A 17,645-nucleotide genomic window follows, 5' to 3' on the forward strand; every position below is an offset into this window, starting at 1 on the left:
TCATAGATGAGGAAATGGAGGCCCAGAACAGACGAGACTTATTTTATGTAACATAACGAATCGACGTCCACTGGGAAGTCTGCTGACTGACTCCCATTATACAACTGCTTTTATTTTGCAAGATTTTCCTTCTACTTATTCAGAACAGGAACACAGAGTAAAGAAAAAAAACAAGTTAATACAAGTGTCTTTGATTTTTAGGTTTCATGAGAGTTTTTTAAGAGTGAATTGCTCTTTTAAATTACCATCTGTTCTTCCATATAGGTGAGTTAAAAATTAAGTGAACTGCCTTAAACTTATTGTTTCAGAACTCATTAAAAGTGTGTTTTAATTAATTTTGTTATATTTAGGGCCCCGGAGCAAGCTTTTTGTGGTGCTTCTGCTGAACCACCTGCCAACTTGATAAATGATCTCATTGTGCACAGGGACCTGCATTCCTGCAGATGGAGACCCCCTCCATGGGTTGAAGTATCACCAGTGTGTCCTACCTGGGAAGCTCGCAACAGTGCTGCCCGGTGCTTGACTCCAGCTAACGGTTCCTTTGTCAGCAATCCATCAGTGCCAACAGCTTGCACACTCTTTTGGGTATGAGCAGCATCTGCGCTGAGGACTGGCCTCCACGCCAGTGGAGTAGAAATCAGCATGTGGTAGTTCTGGCTTGAGGTAAGTGAATTTGGGCTCTTGCACATTTCTACTTATATGGTATATTCCTCTCTACACACAAACGTCTTCGTATTTATATCATTTAAGCTTTCGGAAACTCCTCTGGTTTCTGGCTTGTAACTGTCAAGTTGTTAATCTTTCAAGGAGATGTAAGTATTTGTCTTCAAAATCTTCCCATCCTGGTGGAGGTGGGAGAGCTAGGCACACCACAGGGTGGAGAAAAAAAGCACTGGAATTCAAGACAAGCCTTGATTTCTATCTTTGGTCAATGAAACTCTTCAATAAACATTTATCGAACACCTATGTGCCAGGCAATTGTGCATCTCTGTAAGTGGGCAGCTTCTTCTCTAACAAGAGCAGCTCAGACTGAAGTCCCTTTTCTGAGCTCCCAAAACCATGTGTACATAGCACAGGGCTCAGAGCGTAATGTATGTCTTCTCTAGTCATCCAAGGCACAGGCTTCTGCAGGAAATGGAGCATCTCATCCATCTTCTTCTGCTGTTCTTACAACATCTGGCATGGACTCAAAGTCAGGTTAACTGTTAAGAATTACTTACTGGCTGATTCTTAAAACTTATTGTACCAGAAAATAATATATTGAAACAGGTTACTTTCTCTTCTAAAATTGATGGAACTTAGTATTACTCATTGATCTCGCAAACTTAAGGATGTTTGCTTGCATTTTCAGTGGGAGGTTGGGTCCAACAAAATAAATTGGAAACCACATATAAAAATGAATCATCTATTTTTTATTGAATACACATTTTCACGTTAAACATCTTTAATACTTAACATGCATTCCTGCTAGGTTTGGAAATCAAACATTGTTTATGGATTCAATTTAAAACCTTTCATTGATAGAAAATCTATTTTTAATTTTCATTTTAATCATTTAAATATTTAAAGATGTTGCCTTTGTTCTCCAAACTTCTTTAATCATATTGGCTGTGTTTACGTAGGGACTTCTGAGACAACACATGTTTTTATTAATAGGCTATTCTAAAGTAAATGCATTTTTCAACCTGAAAATGCATTTTCCAGCCTCTAGATTGGCTTTTGAGTTCCATCAAAGGTGTGCGTCCTCTGTTACTATGCATTGGTGGAGTAGATGGTGAGTCAAAGTGCCCTGATACTCAGCATTCAGTGGTATGAGTGAGGCTTCTGCTTCAGCGCCAAGCTTTTGCTCAACCCATCTCCATTACCTGCATTCACTACTCTCACGGGCGATGAAATTAAAAGGCAGGAATTCAGTTGGAATACATTGCACTCTGGAGGTCTATCTGTGGAATCTATCAAGTATCTTCACTTCTATAGGCTTCATGCAGACTAGGATTCCAAATTTTGGCTCTCCCACCTATTAGTTTTGTGACATGAGCAGTTCACTTCTTTAAGATTCAACGTCCTCCTATAAAGTAGTGTCCACTCCGTAGAGTTGATGCGCAGATCAGGGATGATACGTCTGGCTCATAGCAGGTCCTTGGTAAGCAGTCCCTCTTAAAATGTTTCCAGTTTCCCATGAGAATGAGAACCCCGAAGTTAGAGATGCCTGTGGACACCGAAGGGAACCTCAATTTATCCTTTCCATGTCTTCTGACCTTGTTTTTAAGTCTGAGTGCCCATTCTGTACCTAAGTTCTGTAACCACTTGACAGCTCTGTAACCATTTGAGTGCTTACAGCACAGATACATTGAGATTCTGAAAGCAGAGGATGCTGATTTGCCTGCGAACAGTGAGTGAGATGACACTCTCCATTCTACTAATGTGGACTCACCTTTGCTTCCCCGAGAGAGAAGATCCTATGCAATGTGTGATCCTGGGCCATGGATGTCACTGTGGCCTCTTTCCAGCCCCTGGCTAGACCAGACACAGCCTGCGCTCTTTCCACATCCTGATCAGGCCGGCCTTGTATTTGGGGATGAGGTGCAGATGAGACATATATGCAGATCGTGATTTCAAGGGTGCTGAGAGGGATGCCTGGTGGTTCAGTCAGTTAAGCGTCTGACTCTTGGTTTTGGCTCAGATCGTGATCTCAGGGTCATAGGATTGAACCCCATGTCGGGCTCTGCACTTAGCGTGGAGTCTGCTTGTCCCTCTCCCTCTGCTTTCTCTCCCTCTTTCTCATGAATAAATAAATCTTAAAAAAAAAAATAAAGGGTGCTGAAAAGGTCCTCAGTCGCATTTAAAGTCCTTTTATGTTACTTTTTTTTTTTAAAGATTTTATTTATTTATTAGAAAGAGACACAGCGAGAGAGGGACCACAAGCAGGGGGAGTGGGAGAAGGAGAAGCAGGCTTCCCGCGGAGCAGGGAGCCCGATGCGGGGCTCGATCCCAGGACCCTGGGATCATGACCTGAGCCGAAGGCAGACACTTAACGACTGAGCCACCCAGGCGCCCCTAAACTCCTTTTATGTTACTTTTAAAAGGACTTTCTATTCCTTTTCTAGTCGGAAGGATGCAAACAGCTCACCCAATATGGAATTTAGCCCTACCAGGCCTCGTTTCTTTGACGCCTGTTGTTTTTCTAAGGAGCGAGGTTGTTACTCAGAAGATATTTCTCCCTCCACCCCCGGCAGCGTCCCTTCTGGCGCAAACCATTTTCATGTTCCCTTATTTTGTAAAATGACCTCATTCAGGGAATGGACATTTATTCAATGCCCACTACACCTGCCATTGCATTAGGCAGGTTTACGTACCAGATCTCACTCAATCCCCACCACAATCCTCTTGGATGAGGGGAATAGGCTACACTTCTATACATGATAAAATGTTCACTAAAGGTTCACTCTAAGGTTTTGAGAAGCACAGCCAACACTATTCAGTGAGAGAAGAAGAAAGTTGAGATTTCAGACCAATTTTATGTAACTTCAAAGTCCGTCTTCTTTACATTATATCATGATATTATTTGCTTTAAGGAAAAAATGAGATTCTCGGCATGTCACTCCTCCAGCACAATTTTATGATGACTTGTACTTTTGAAAATTGACTAAGAGAGCAGAACATCTCAAAATACAATCTTTATTGCTTGTTATGCTTTTTAAATTGAAGCACTGGAGTCATTGATTTTGACCATGTATCTAGTTTACATAATTTTTATTTATCAATATCCAAGGAATGTTTGGAAATATATACAGCATTACAAAAGAGATCTCAGAAACACAGTGTAGTGGAAACAATTAAGACTTTAGAATTAGATATGCATCCATTCTAATCATTAGATGTTTGATCATGAGCAAGTTGCTTGAGCCAAGTCTTAATTTCTTCATATATCAAAGGGGGCCAGTGGTCAATATCTCACATGGTTATTATGAGAACTAAGTAAGATAAGAAACATAATGTCACAGAATCTGACACATTGAGGCATTCTTTAAAACACAGACCTTATTTTTAGGACTATTATCATCTCATTAATAATACAGTAGCATCAACATGTCTAATGTGTATAGATACATAATATTCAAATCTATCCAAAATGTCCCTAGTTCCCATTAGACTGTGCCTTGTCTCCACTGTATTCTCAGCCTTGAGCACAGTACCTAGCATACAATAGGTTCTGAGTAAATATTGGTTTAACTGAGGATATTGGGGATAAAGCAGTAATTTAAGAGACCTAGGTTCATGACCTAGGATTTTACTAGGCTGTCATCAATTTCAAATGTATAAAATAAAAATTGAGGGCTAGAGAATCTATAAGGCAGTTAACATTTCAAGATGGTACATTTGAAAGTCCCTGAAATGAAATTTATAGGCTAGTTTTGGTTAAGCATCAATTAAGTAGCATTAAAGTCAAGTAAGAGACATTGAGAATATCAGGTAAAACCAATTTTCCTTCCTCTGATTAATCTATTTCATGGCAAGGGAAAACATGATAGCTTTTCAGGAGTGACTTTGAGGTCACCAACTATATTAAAATCACAAAACCAACTATTTGATGGATGTATAACAAAATAATGGGTAACGTTTGCTGCCAGAAGAAATGATCCAAAATGCTGAAGAGGGGTATTCCGATTCATTAACCATCTCTGATGAGATGTGGGGAGGAGAAGTTAGTTGGTCAGCAGTACTGAACAGGGTGCAGACCCATGCTTGCCTGACAGGTCTGAGCTGAGGTTTTGGTAACTCAGGAATGAAAGACAATCTATTGTACCTTTGTATTTATTGTCCTCCACTTATGTTTTATGCTTCAGAATTTTACTGTGGATTGTACTTTTTAAATATCCTATATGTACATATCATCTTTTCCCTATTATATCACATGTTCTTTGAGATCAGGGATAATGCGAGCCATTTCATATATTCACCACACTTTTAGTGCAGTCATAATGAGGCTGAAAGCTGTAATGTGGGTATAATCTTTCCCATCTTGTAGAATTTTTCTGAGGGCTGAAGAAGGCTGAAGTGCAAAACAGTTAGCTTAGTGTCTAGAAGGGGGTGAATAAAATTCCTGTCATCATATCACTATTACTTCAATTATTAGTGTGCCAACTAGATATTGAGGGTTTGTGTCCTTCACTAAGTCATCCTTAAGGAGATTAATAGAACAGCAGAAATTAGGGAGGCATAAAATAAGGGTAATCACAAAGAATTATCTCCAGATATGGTGTTCTCTTCTTTTTTTCTACTCCCGAGTATTTTAAGCCCTGGTGCTTTCTCAGCTTTAAACCAATTTAAAAATTAAAAGCCCTTGGTTTGTTTCCTCCTGGAGGAAATTTTTTACTCTTTAATTTGAACCACTGAAATATTTCCTACATTATTTCTTGATGAGAAAAATGTTTTCTAGTGAATGAAGCTTCTGTTGAAGCAGAGGGATATAATTACCCTTCCCCCATCTTAGTCGCGCCCCTCATGTGGTTGAAATGAGATGGCAGTAAGCTCTTTCTGACCCAGAGATGTTCCCCGAAATCTAACTTTACTGGATTGTTTCACCTCTGAGTGTTTGAAACCTAGGTATGCAGCAAAAGAACTTTGCCACGAACAGTGATGTATTTAGTACGCACATGGTGGTAACTCACTTTAATTAAACTCTAACTTAACTCCAGTAGAGAATGTGGTGATGCAATTTTTTGAACTTTATTTTTCCTTTATATGTTAGAATCCGTGTAGTTAGGCACTTAGAACTACTTAAAGGAGATGTGCGTTAAAAAGAGAGGAAAAAAGCAGACCGTGCAAACAGACTGTTTTGTTTAAAAAAAATGCAAATGGGGAAATAAAGAAGAATTATGAGAAGAGAATGTTTTTCTTTCCATCACTTTCCCTCATTTTATTGTAAATTGATGCTCACGTTGCACAAAGATTTGGGGACATTTGTTTGCTACATAGGTGTTGTATCTCTCAGAAAGCATTTATTCCTTTTTTTCTCTAGTGTTCTTGATTCCATGGCAAAAGAGTGTCATTCTCTAGTCTAGAAAGGCTCTAGATTCTCCTGGGAGAATGCACTGCTCTTCCACTCTAGCGGAATTTTGTTTAGGGACTAAAGGAAACCAATCCACACTTCAGTCAGACAGCCCATGTGAGAGAAGAACACCATCTGTCAAATCCTCTCCCACCTATTTCCCTTACACATGCCTGGGGAGCAAGGGCATTTCCAGCTGACTTGTCCCTCGGGTGAGTATCGGTAAATGGAAAGGAGGAAGAAGTAAGCCATGGTGAGCTCTAATGGAGAAGTTTCCCCTTACAGAATGTAGAATTGGGGCTGTGGCATATAAATGACTCAGCTGAGGTTCATAACCTGAGGCATTGATGCTTTTTAGACTTGCAGTCCTTTTGGAATTAGTCTGCTCTCACCCTTCCACAATGTCACACTCAGTGATTTCAGTTTGTTCTTTGGGCATAGCTTCAAGCTTCATGTGCCTCCTGTGAAACTCCATTAAAAAGCAGAATTGGGGGGGTGGCTGTCTATGGACATTCATGGTGTTTGGTGTTTCTGAATTACTGATGGGATGCCAACCTTGTTTATTAAAACCTTTCCTTTTTTAAAATGCTCATTTGTTGCTTTATAGAGAATTTGGTATTCATTTTGCAGGTTAAGATCTGGTAGAATCTTATACACATTAATTCTCGTCACATAGGACCACTGAAGGCCGTGTTTGCAAAGTTGTTGTAACTCAAAAATTACTTGCCTGGATGCTTCTGGAGCTAAGACGCCTACTTCATGTCTGTATACCTAGGCCACAGTAGGCTCTGCTGTCAATACTATTCACTGGGATAGGTAATAGGGGTGGGCGTGGGGACGAAATCTTTACTAATGTCACTGTGATTTATTGTTTCCATGTCCAATGTTCCATCTTGGAGCCCAGAGTTCTAATAAAGTTGGTTGAATTGTAGGGGACAGTGATCTCTTTCAAACACCCCAGACAATAAAAATAGGAGTGAATTACCAAAACCAGCAGTCATCAGAAATAAACCACAGCAACTTTAGGGGTCACCTGCTGTGACTTTCTAACTGTATCTCCGCTTCTCTCCGAACGTCTTCTGTTCTCTTCTCTCTACAGACTAGTGTCCTCTATTTACTCATATTTTTTGTTTCCTTATCACTTCTTCCTGCAAATGGCTTGTTTTCATCTTAAGTTTACTCTTGACATCCTTTCTGCTTCTGAGCCCACCATGACAGAATATTTGTCAATGATTTATTATGCAAATTTCTGAAAAGACCCCACTTGTATTTTCTGTACCAGACCCCAGGTTTCTAAGTGGTAGATTCATTTTCATCCTTGAGTTAGGTGACTTTCTCTCACTATAGATTAATTTAAATTTTCCAGAATTGTATAAAAATGTAATAGTATATATGCCATTTTTATAAAAATGCAATAGCATGTGTGTATGTGTGTATATATATAATGGAATAATATATGTGTGTGCATATATATATATATATATATATATATATAATGGAATAATACTCAGCCATCAAAAAAAGAAGTCTTACTATTTGCAATGACATGGATGGAACTAGAGGGTATTATGCTAAGCGAAGTAAGTCAATCAGAGAAAGACAATTATATGATTTCACTCATACATGGAATTTAAGAAACAAGACAGAGGATCATAGGGGAATGGGGGAAAATAAAATAAGACAAAATCAGAGAGGGAGGTAAATCATAAGAGACTCTTAACTATAGGAAACAAACTGAGGGTTGCTGGAGGGGATAATGGTGGGAGGATGGGGTAACTGGGTGATGGATATTAAGGAGGGCATGTGATGGAATGAGCACTGGGTGTTATATGCAACTGATGAATCACTAAACTCTACCTCTGAAACTAATAATACACTATATGTTAATTGAATTTAAATAAGAACTAAAAAAAAGAAAAAAGTAAAAAAAATGCAATAGTAGATAGAGTCTGTATTCTTTATTTCTCTGGCTCCCACCCCCCTCCCCAGGATGATTACTCTGAGTTTCATCCATGTTGTTGTGTGCACCTATAGCTTATTCTTTCTATTGCTGAGCAGCCATTGTCTGGACATGCAAGTGTTGGTTTATGCATTCAAGTGTTGATGGGTTTGGGCTATTACAAATAAAATTACTATGAATTTTCATGCATGAGTCTTTGTATGGACATGAGCTTTCATTTCTTTTGAGTAAATTCCTAAGAGTGAAATGTCTAGATCATATGGTAGGTGCATATTTGTTTTTAAGAAACTATAATACTGTTTTCCAACTGATTGTTATCTTTTACATTCCTGCCATCAGTGTATGCAAGCTCCGTTTCCTCTCATCAACACTCAATATGGTGAACTTTTAATCGCAGCCATTCAAATAGATGCAAATCTTTTGTCTGTTTTTGTGTTGTTGTTTTTTACAGATACACTGCATTTTATTTATCCATTCATCAGTTGACAAGCATTTGGTTTGTTTCTGCTTTTTGGCAATTATGAAAAATAATGCTATGAACACTTGTGTATAAATTTTGTGTGGACAAATGTTTTCAATTCTCTTGAGTATATATTTAAGAGTGGAAATGCCAGCTCATACAATAACTCTATCTTTAATCACCTGAGGAATTGCCAACCTGATTTCTCAAGTGGCTGCACCATTTGTCTATTTCTTAAATTGGGCTGCTTGATTTATTATCATTAAATTTGAAAGTTCTTTACATATACCAGGCACAAATCATTTATCAGATACGTGCTTTGCAAATATTTTCTCCTTTTAATCTTCCTAATAGTGTCTTTTCAAAAGCAGAATTTCCAATTTTTAAATTTTAAACTTTCATTGTTTTATGGCCACTGTCCAAAAATCTATTGCTTCATATATTATTCTGGTCCTTTGGCTGTTTCAGGCAAGAAGGTGAATCCTCCATCTTGGTGAGAAGCAGAAGTTCTTGCTGAAGATAGAGAAGAAATATTTTATTATCTAGTACTCCCCTATATGTAGTAAATTATCTTGTATATGGCAAATGTCCAAAATAAATGTTTGTTGAGTAGTTGGAATTTGTTTAAAAAAGTGAAGACGAAAATATGTCTTCTGTCTCAGCTGGTTTTTGTATCTGTAGCAGCTTGCTCTTGAAAGTAGAGTGCAGTGGAATGAAAATTCAGTTTGGTTTAAAGCCCAGAGTAACTGGGTTTAGTTAATCGAGGCTTTGGTTATTTCCCTCGAAGCAGATTTTTGTAGCTATGGAGCATTTTATTCTTTGTTCTGTAATTAATGGATAAATATTACTGTTTCACTGTATAAAAATCAATGACAAACTTAGCCTACATGAAAGTTTGTATCGCTGGTGATAAACAAATAGCTCTTAAATACGTCTGGGTAGTCTTTCTCATTTTCTTTTGTCAGTAGGGTTCTTTTTCTAATTTAGTAACTCTTCAGTGGGAGGAATAAAATAAGAATTTCAAGCTTTTTACTTGTCAAAATCTCAGCTACATTGACCTATTTGATGAATTGAATTAGTTTGTTGTCATATGACACGTTTAAGATCCTGGAGAGGATATTCTAAACCAATCTTTTATTATTACTATTGGAATTAAGGACCGAAAACTTAACTCTAATTTTGAAACTCTCATTTATAATTTGTCACAATAGCATTGAAGGAGTAATATTTTTAATCTTTTAAGTTTCAGAAAGTTTAAGAACTTTGAAATATTTGTCTACTTTTATAATCTCTACATTCTGTTAGTTTGTTTATCATATGGCTCACATTTAAGACCCCGGAGAGCGCATTCTAAACCTAATTCTCCTCTTCCTCCTCCTCCTTCATCTCCTTTTCAGTGGGATTATAGTAAGAGATCTTACCTTAAATTGAATTTTATTTTTTCTAATTTATTTTGGAGGAAATGAAATAGAGCATGGGGTGGGCCTAAACGGCATTAGGTAAGTACCAGAAGTTCAAAAAATATTTATGAAATGAAATTGTGTTGGTCAGTGGAAGCTAGCAAATTACATAGCATTTTTTTTTGCTTATGGGTTAATATTCATTTGATAAATAATACTTCAGCTGTTAATCTAAGTCAAACATGATACCAGATGTTTAGAGTTAACAAAGTGAAAAAAAAAACTCTACCTTTTAAAGCTCACAGTCTAGTTTGGATGTGGTTAACTTGGGATCAAGGGTATGTCACAGAGTTTTCTGTAAATTTTGTAAAACTTTTAGGGAATGGGTTCTAAGGTGCAGAGAGAATAGGAGAAAGCTGACATTTTGTATTACATCTAAAAGAAGTCTTAGCCCACGCCTCCATCCACTCCTAAGGTTTAAGAACTGTTGGTCTAGGGACGCCTGGGTGGCTCAGTCATTAAGTGTCTGCCTTCAGCTCAGGTCATGGTCCCAGGGTCCTGGGATCGAGCCCCACATCAGGCTCCCTGCTCCGCGGGAAGCCTGCTTCTCCCTCTCCTACTCCCCCTGCTTGTGTTCCCTCTCTCGCTATATCTCTCTCTGTCAAATAAATAAATAAATAAATATTTAAAAAAAGAAAATAAATATTTGGTCTAGGGGTAAGACAGACATGCAAATAAATAATTATGATACTCTGTTATCAAAGTTCTTTAAAGGTAGTATATACAGGACACCCTGTACATAAATTAAAAGGATATAACAATCATAAATATATATGCACCTAACATCAGAGGACCTAAATATATAAAGCAAATACTAATAGAACTTAAAGGAAAAATAGACATCATTATAATAATAGAAGCGACTTCAATACCCCCACTTTAAACAATGGATAAATCATCCAGACAGAAAATCAATAAGGAAACAGCAGACTTGAAAAACACTATAGACCAAAAGGACCTAACAGGCATATGGAGAACATTCCATCCAACAGCTGCAGAATATACATTCTCAAGTGCACGTGGAACATTCTCCAAGATAGATCATATGTTAGGTCACAAAACAAGTCTAAAACATTAAAGGAGACTGAAATATAGTATTTTCTCCGCTCACAAGGGTATGAAATTGGAAATCAATAACAGGAAAGAAATGGGAAAATCCACAAATGTGTGGAGATCAAACAACATGTTTCTGAACAAATAATAGGCCAAAGAAGAAATAAAAAGGGAAATCAAACAAAGATCTTGAGAAAATTAAAATGAAAACACAAAATACCAAAACATATGGAAAGGAGCAAAAGCAGTGTTAAAAGGGATGATTGTAGTGATAAATGCCTACATTGAGAAAATAAAAAGATCTGAAATAACCTGACTTTATACCCTCAAGGAACTAGAAAAATAAGAACATGTTAAGCCCATAGTTAAGAGAAGGAAGAAAATAATAAAGAATGGAGTAGAAGTAAATGAAATAAGGACTAGAAAAACAATAGACAAGATGAACAAAATACAAAAGAAATTTTTGAAAAGATGCAAAATGAAACTAGAATGAGCTATCACCTCACACATGTTAGGATGGCCATTATCAAAAAGAGAGGAGATAACAAGTGTTGGAAGGATGTGAAGAAAAGAGAACCTTGGTACACTCTTGTTGGAAATGCAAATTGGTATAGTCATTGTGGAAAACAGTATGGACATTCCTCAAGAAATTAATAATAGAACTATCATATGATCCAGCTATCTCACTTCTGAATATATCCCCAAAGGAATGGAATCAGGATCTCAAAGAGATATCTACATTCTCATGGTTATTGAAGCATTATTCATAACAGCCATGATGTGTATTCAGCACAAGTACCTGTCGATGGGTGAAAGGATAAAGAAAATGTGGTATATATAAACAGTGGAATACTATTCGGCCTTAGAAAAGAAGGAAATCTGTCCTTAGTGACAAAATAGATGAATCTGGAAGACATATGGTAAAGTGAGAATAAGACAGACATGGAGAGACAATTACTTCATGTTCTTACTTACATGTGGAACCTAAGAAAGTGCAATATGTAGAAGCAGGACCGCAGAACAGTGGTTGCAAGGGGGCCAAGGTAGTGGAGGAAATAGGAAGGTATTGGTAAGAGGACACCAAGTTTCAGGATTGCAGGATGGATACAACTCTAGAGATCTAGTGTACAATACGGTAACTATCACTGATAATACTGTATTATGTACTCGAAATTTGCTGAGAGTAAATCTTAAGTGTTCTTACCACAAACTTTTATTTGAAGGTAACTATGTGATGGATAAGTTACTTGGTTTAGTTGTGGTAATCATTTTGCAATGTTTACACATATCAAAATTTCATGTAAACTTTAGATATATGCAATTTTTATTTGTTAATTATACCTCAATAAAGCTGGAAAAAAAGAAAAGAAAGTGAGGCTAGAGAGGTAAACAGTGGACACATGTCGTTAAAGATGGGATGGATCATGTTGAGAGGCATTGAGATTATTTTATCTTATATATGGTGGAGAGCCAATTGTGGGGTGATTCAAATAATGGTGTTATATAAAAATCTAATAATAAAAAAAGTTTAGTAAGCATGTACAATGTGCAAAGCTTCGCAGTAGATTTACTTGCTTATCTTCTGTAATCCATCAACATCCCTACATCTGTATAAAGCCAATTTTTAGAATATTTTGCAAATCGAGACACTGAGATTTCTAAATATTAAGTAATTTTTTAAAAAATTCACAACCAGTTGACGGCAGAGCTTAAAATCAGTGTTACCTACTGCAAAAACCAATCACCTCAACCTCCATCCTCTACAAAGCAATGTGATGAAAAGAAGGCATACATTTCACTTGTATTCTGATAATTGAAATAATGTGGAACTTCCAGAGTAGCAGTTGACTTTAAATTTCTTGATTTCCCTTTTTTTTTCTTTTTTGGAAGAAAGTACAGATGGAAAATTCCATGAGGCATGTAACAAGTCCTCATAAAATTTACAGAGATAATTATGTCATAAATAGTCACATAAAGTTAATAAAAATGTTTTTGATCATTTTGGTGATCACTTAAGATGTCAGAACTGGTTATGAGCAAATAAAGAAGCATAGACATTAAGCCTTGTGTTCCCTTGCCCAGTGTTCAACAAAATCAACCATAATTTGGGAAAATTGAAAGATGCTGCCCACACTGTTTGTATTACTAAAACAAAATGGAAAGTGTACAGATATTAATAGGAATTGATTAAATAAGTTATGGTGTTGCTATTCAATGAAATAATCCACACCTATTAAAATATTGTAGTAAACCTATAAATGTTGACTGTTAGAAAGCTAAGAATGTATTAAGTGAAAATTTGCTCATCACAAAATGTATGCAAACATGTTTATACTTTGGTATTTACATAAAATGTCCAGAAATTGGCTATCTCTGGTAGGACTGACACTGGAGGCAGTGAGGATAGACTGTGTTTATTTCATACCATTCTCTACTATTTGATATTTTTTTTATAACAAGCACATACTATTGTTGTAATAATAATTAAAAAACTTTATTTTCCTCTAAAAGAAAAACTGTGCAAGTTCCATTGGCATTTTCTGCATTCTAAGACAAAGACTAGAAAGAAGCTGAGAGATCTCTTTAATACACAGACCAAATATTTACAGATTTTATTAGAGACAGAAGCAATCTAAATATTTATCAGCAAAATTCTCATACTCATAATATGGAGAAGAAACCCTACTTTTGTATGACTCATATTGAATTGTCTAAAACATAAAATAAAAATGCAGGCCTTCTATATAACTTACAAATAAATGAAAAAGCCATGGGAATATATCTTTCTTGTGATTTTGGAAAAGCGGTATTATAGTAGAAAATCACAGAATATTCTACAGCAGCAGTTAAATTTCCTTTCTTTAATGTAATGATAAGGTTCTCTAAGAAACTTGATAGACACCTTGAAGTTTAACCTCATATATAATTTTACTGACGTATTGATGTACCCATAAGATTCGTTCAAAGTGAAGAGGAAAGCTTTTCCTATTTTTTAATGGTAATTCATTCTACTTATAATTCCTGAAACAGAGTTTCTAAATATCCACTTTCTTCAATTAAAAAGAATTGTTCTAAGTTTGAGTCTGGATAATTGAAACTTTGGAAGCTGTTTTGAAAGAAAATTTGACTCAGTACTCTTAATGTCCACAGTGTACCTCCCATGATTCTCAGCTCATCACAATGTTGAAGGCATTCAGTTTTCTCAGATTTCATATAGAACATATGAAGGTTCCTTTTGAGGATCATATAAAAAGTTCATAGTCGTTGACTAGAAAATTATGATGGAGTTTGTTTTTTTGATGAACTAATTAATTTATATTAATAATAGTAATAAAATAAGTCACATTACTTATTGGCTACAATTATTCATCTTTTTTCTTGAGATCCATCTAGGTTTCAGATATGAAGAAAGCATAAATTTATTCTGCAGTCTACTCATCATCTCCTAGTACTACCACATGGCAGTAATTCTGGAGGCATGGAGAACAATGTAACAATGAGCATTTACTTAGCCCTTATTAAGAACTTGCTCTATGTTTAAGCGGTTTATGCTTATTTTCTCAATAAATTTCTACAACAAGCCTATTATGTATTATTATTCTCAGTGTACATTATTATAGAATCTATTTCCTCCTCCTGAGTGACAACCTATAATTGGAACTTAAAGGATAATTGTGGGAAAAAAAGAATCAATGAGTGGATGAATTTTCATAATAGTCTTCTTAGTAAAATAGAAGAATCGTAACTATTCTCATCTGATAGGTAAAGGAGGCAACTACAGTTAAATGACCTGCCCATAAGGATCCAACTAATGATAGGGCTGGAAATCAAAATCAGATCTCTACATCCTGAGGCCAGGCTCCTACTCATATAGCACCCTTCCTTCATTTATTCATTTTATCAATAATTCACTCATTCATACAAACTTTTTCTGAGCCTTCCATGTGTGAGGCATTATGCCAAAACCTGAAGATATATGACAGTTATAATAACCAAACGTTTTCTCATGGTCCCAGCCACACATGCTGGATTTATGACATAGAAACAGGGCTTCTAAATATTCTCTTGCTCCCTTACATTATCTACTTGCCTCATAGTTAGGTTAGAGGTTCATGACTAGTTCTGGCCAATAAACCGAGAGTGGAAGTAATGTGTGTCACTTCCAAACCAAGGCAATTAAAAGCTGATACATTTCCTCCAACTCAATCTTTATGTGTACCAGTGTGATGTCCAGGTATTGAGATGACGTGTCACAAGATGGAGAAGCCAGGGTCCCGAAGATCATACAGAGGAGAGTCCTCATTGATCTATAGTGGACTTTGTGTGAGCAAATTCTAAGCCAATAAGATGTAAGGATTTATTTTTTCTACACTATAACCTAGATTACCTGACTAAAATACTGAAAGTTTTCTACCATCTTTTTGAAAAGGTCTCTCCCTTATTGATGTACTTTTAGATGATGCTTGCAAAAGTGTAGTTCAGTGAACATATTTTTCTGTTCATTATTTTTTTTTAAGATTTTGTTTATTTGTTTGAGAGAGAGAATGAGAGAGAGAGAGCATGAGACGGGGGAGGGTCAGAGGGAGAAGCAGACTCCCTGCTGAGCAGGGAGCCCGATGCGGGACCCAATCCCGGGACTCCAGGATCATGACCCGAGCCGAAGGCAGTCGCCCAACCAACTGAGCCACCCAGGCGCCCTGTTCACTATTTTTTTTAAAGTGATGCTTTATTTATACACTGCCCCTAATTAGGAGGAACTAAAATACTAAACAAATATAACATAAGACAGAACAGATTTGAGGGCAGTTAAATTTTTTTTTAATTTCCTTTTGCTTAAGATAGAGGACAAAGATACTCATTAATAAATAGATTTTGTTAAAAATTCATGGTAACATATTAAAATGAAATTTGAAAGCATGAAAATGAAATATATACCCTTCCAACCCACAGAGGGAAAAGAGGAGAATAAAGAAACTTTGAAAAATTCAAGAAAATTCAGGAAATGGGAGGCATAGAAAATGCAGAGTAAATAGTACAATACAGGATGGCATACATATTCACATTAAAGGTAAATGGACTAAACCCATCAGTTAAAAAATAGTGACTGCCAATTAAGAATAAAAGAAAAATCACCTCCATGTTCTTTAGCAGAGACGTATTTAAAGCACAAGGATACAGAATGATCACAAGTCCACTGATAGGAAAATGCTAACCAAAAACTGATGTCACTATTAATGGCATAAAATAAATGTTACAGGAAAAATTTTTATGAAGGATACAGATGATTCCAGCATAATGTTCCAAGGAATAATTCACAAGAAAAATAAATTCTAACTGCAAAGTACCTCACTTTGATGAATTCACTACCAACATGGGAGATTTTTTTTAATATTTCTATCTGTCGGAAAAAGCAAATAAAAAACATTTAGCAAGGATATAAATAAGATTTAAACCACACAACTAACAAACTTTATTCAATAGGCATCTTTAAAAACCTGTATCCAACAACTGGGTGATGGGTATTAAGGAGGGCATGTGATGTGATAAGCACTGGGTGTTATACATAACTAATGAATCATTGAACATTATATCAAAAACTAATGATATACTATATGCTGGCTAATTGAATTTAAATTTAAAAAGAAAAAAAAAACAATTTGAGAATACACATTCTTCTCAAGCCCAAATGGATATTAACAAAAACTGACCAGATTATAGATCTCCCAGAAAAATGCACTAAATACCAAAAAGTCAAGATGTATCACCCTTTCTCTAAATGAAATGGGCTTTCAAATATCCAGCAAATACTTACTAAAATTAAGAAGGCCTTACATATGTAAACAGCAAAACACACTTTAAAATAATTTTAGTTTAAAAAAGAAAGCATAATGACAATTAGATCTTAATGATAATGAAAATACTGATAGTTAAATTTTTAGGATGCAACTAAGGCAGTATTTTGATGGAAACTTAGAGCCTTAAATGTTTACATGAGGAAAGAAGAATGGTTGAAAATTAATGAATTGAATATGCAACTTAAAATTTTAAATAATAAAACAGAATAAACTTAAAAAAGAACATAGTACATAGTAAGTATGTATAGAAACTATAGAAAACAAAATATAACAGAACAAACAACAAAAATAAAAACCATACCTCATAGTAAATAATGAGGCAATACTCGGGCAAGATTGGTCGCGAAAAGAAAAGCACAAATGAACAAGATTAGGAATGTAAAAGGAGAAACTAACCTTAGATAGAGCAAAGATTTATTTTTGAAACAACTAGAGTACAACTCAGGGCCGTATATTTCAAATCATAGGCTAAATAGAAACTTTCCAGAAAACTATAACTTAAAACTAATGTAAGGGTCATTTTGAAACCTAAATAAGCCTATGTATATTTTAAGTAAGTTGACGTCATTATTAGAAATAATATCCAAATACAAAAATGTCTAAATCCAGACAGGAGAATTATACCAAATATTCCAAGAACACAAAATACTTAGCTCGCCTTATAAAATTGTTACAGAGAAGAAGGGGAGAAGGAGCTGATACCATTGTGTTTCTAAAACCGCAGTCATCCAGGTGAGAGATTAGGGTGGAGTGAGTAAGGAGGTATTAGCCGCAATGGAGACAAGTGAATATATTTCACTGATAT

General features: G+C 35.8%; 1 long non-coding RNA gene across 1 annotated transcript in view; it reads left to right on the forward strand.

The window, feature by feature from the left end:
* Positions 1 to 449: 449 nt before the first annotated feature.
* Positions 450 to 17,645, forward strand: part of LOC141373551 (uncharacterized) — a 90,180-nt gene continuing 72,984 nt past the window's right edge. The window contains exon 1 of the long non-coding RNA XR_012379631.1: positions 450 to 663. This is a non-coding gene — a long non-coding RNA (uncharacterized lncRNA). The remainder of the gene's footprint in view (positions 664 to 17,645) is intronic.

Source organism: Callorhinus ursinus, unplaced genomic scaffold (assembly GCF_003265705.2).
Source record: "Callorhinus ursinus isolate GAN/ISIS: 27379988/994484 unplaced genomic scaffold, GSC_fseal_2.0 scaffold10, whole genome shotgun sequence".
NCBI classification, from domain to species: Eukaryota; Metazoa; Chordata; class Mammalia; order Carnivora; family Otariidae; genus Callorhinus; species Callorhinus ursinus.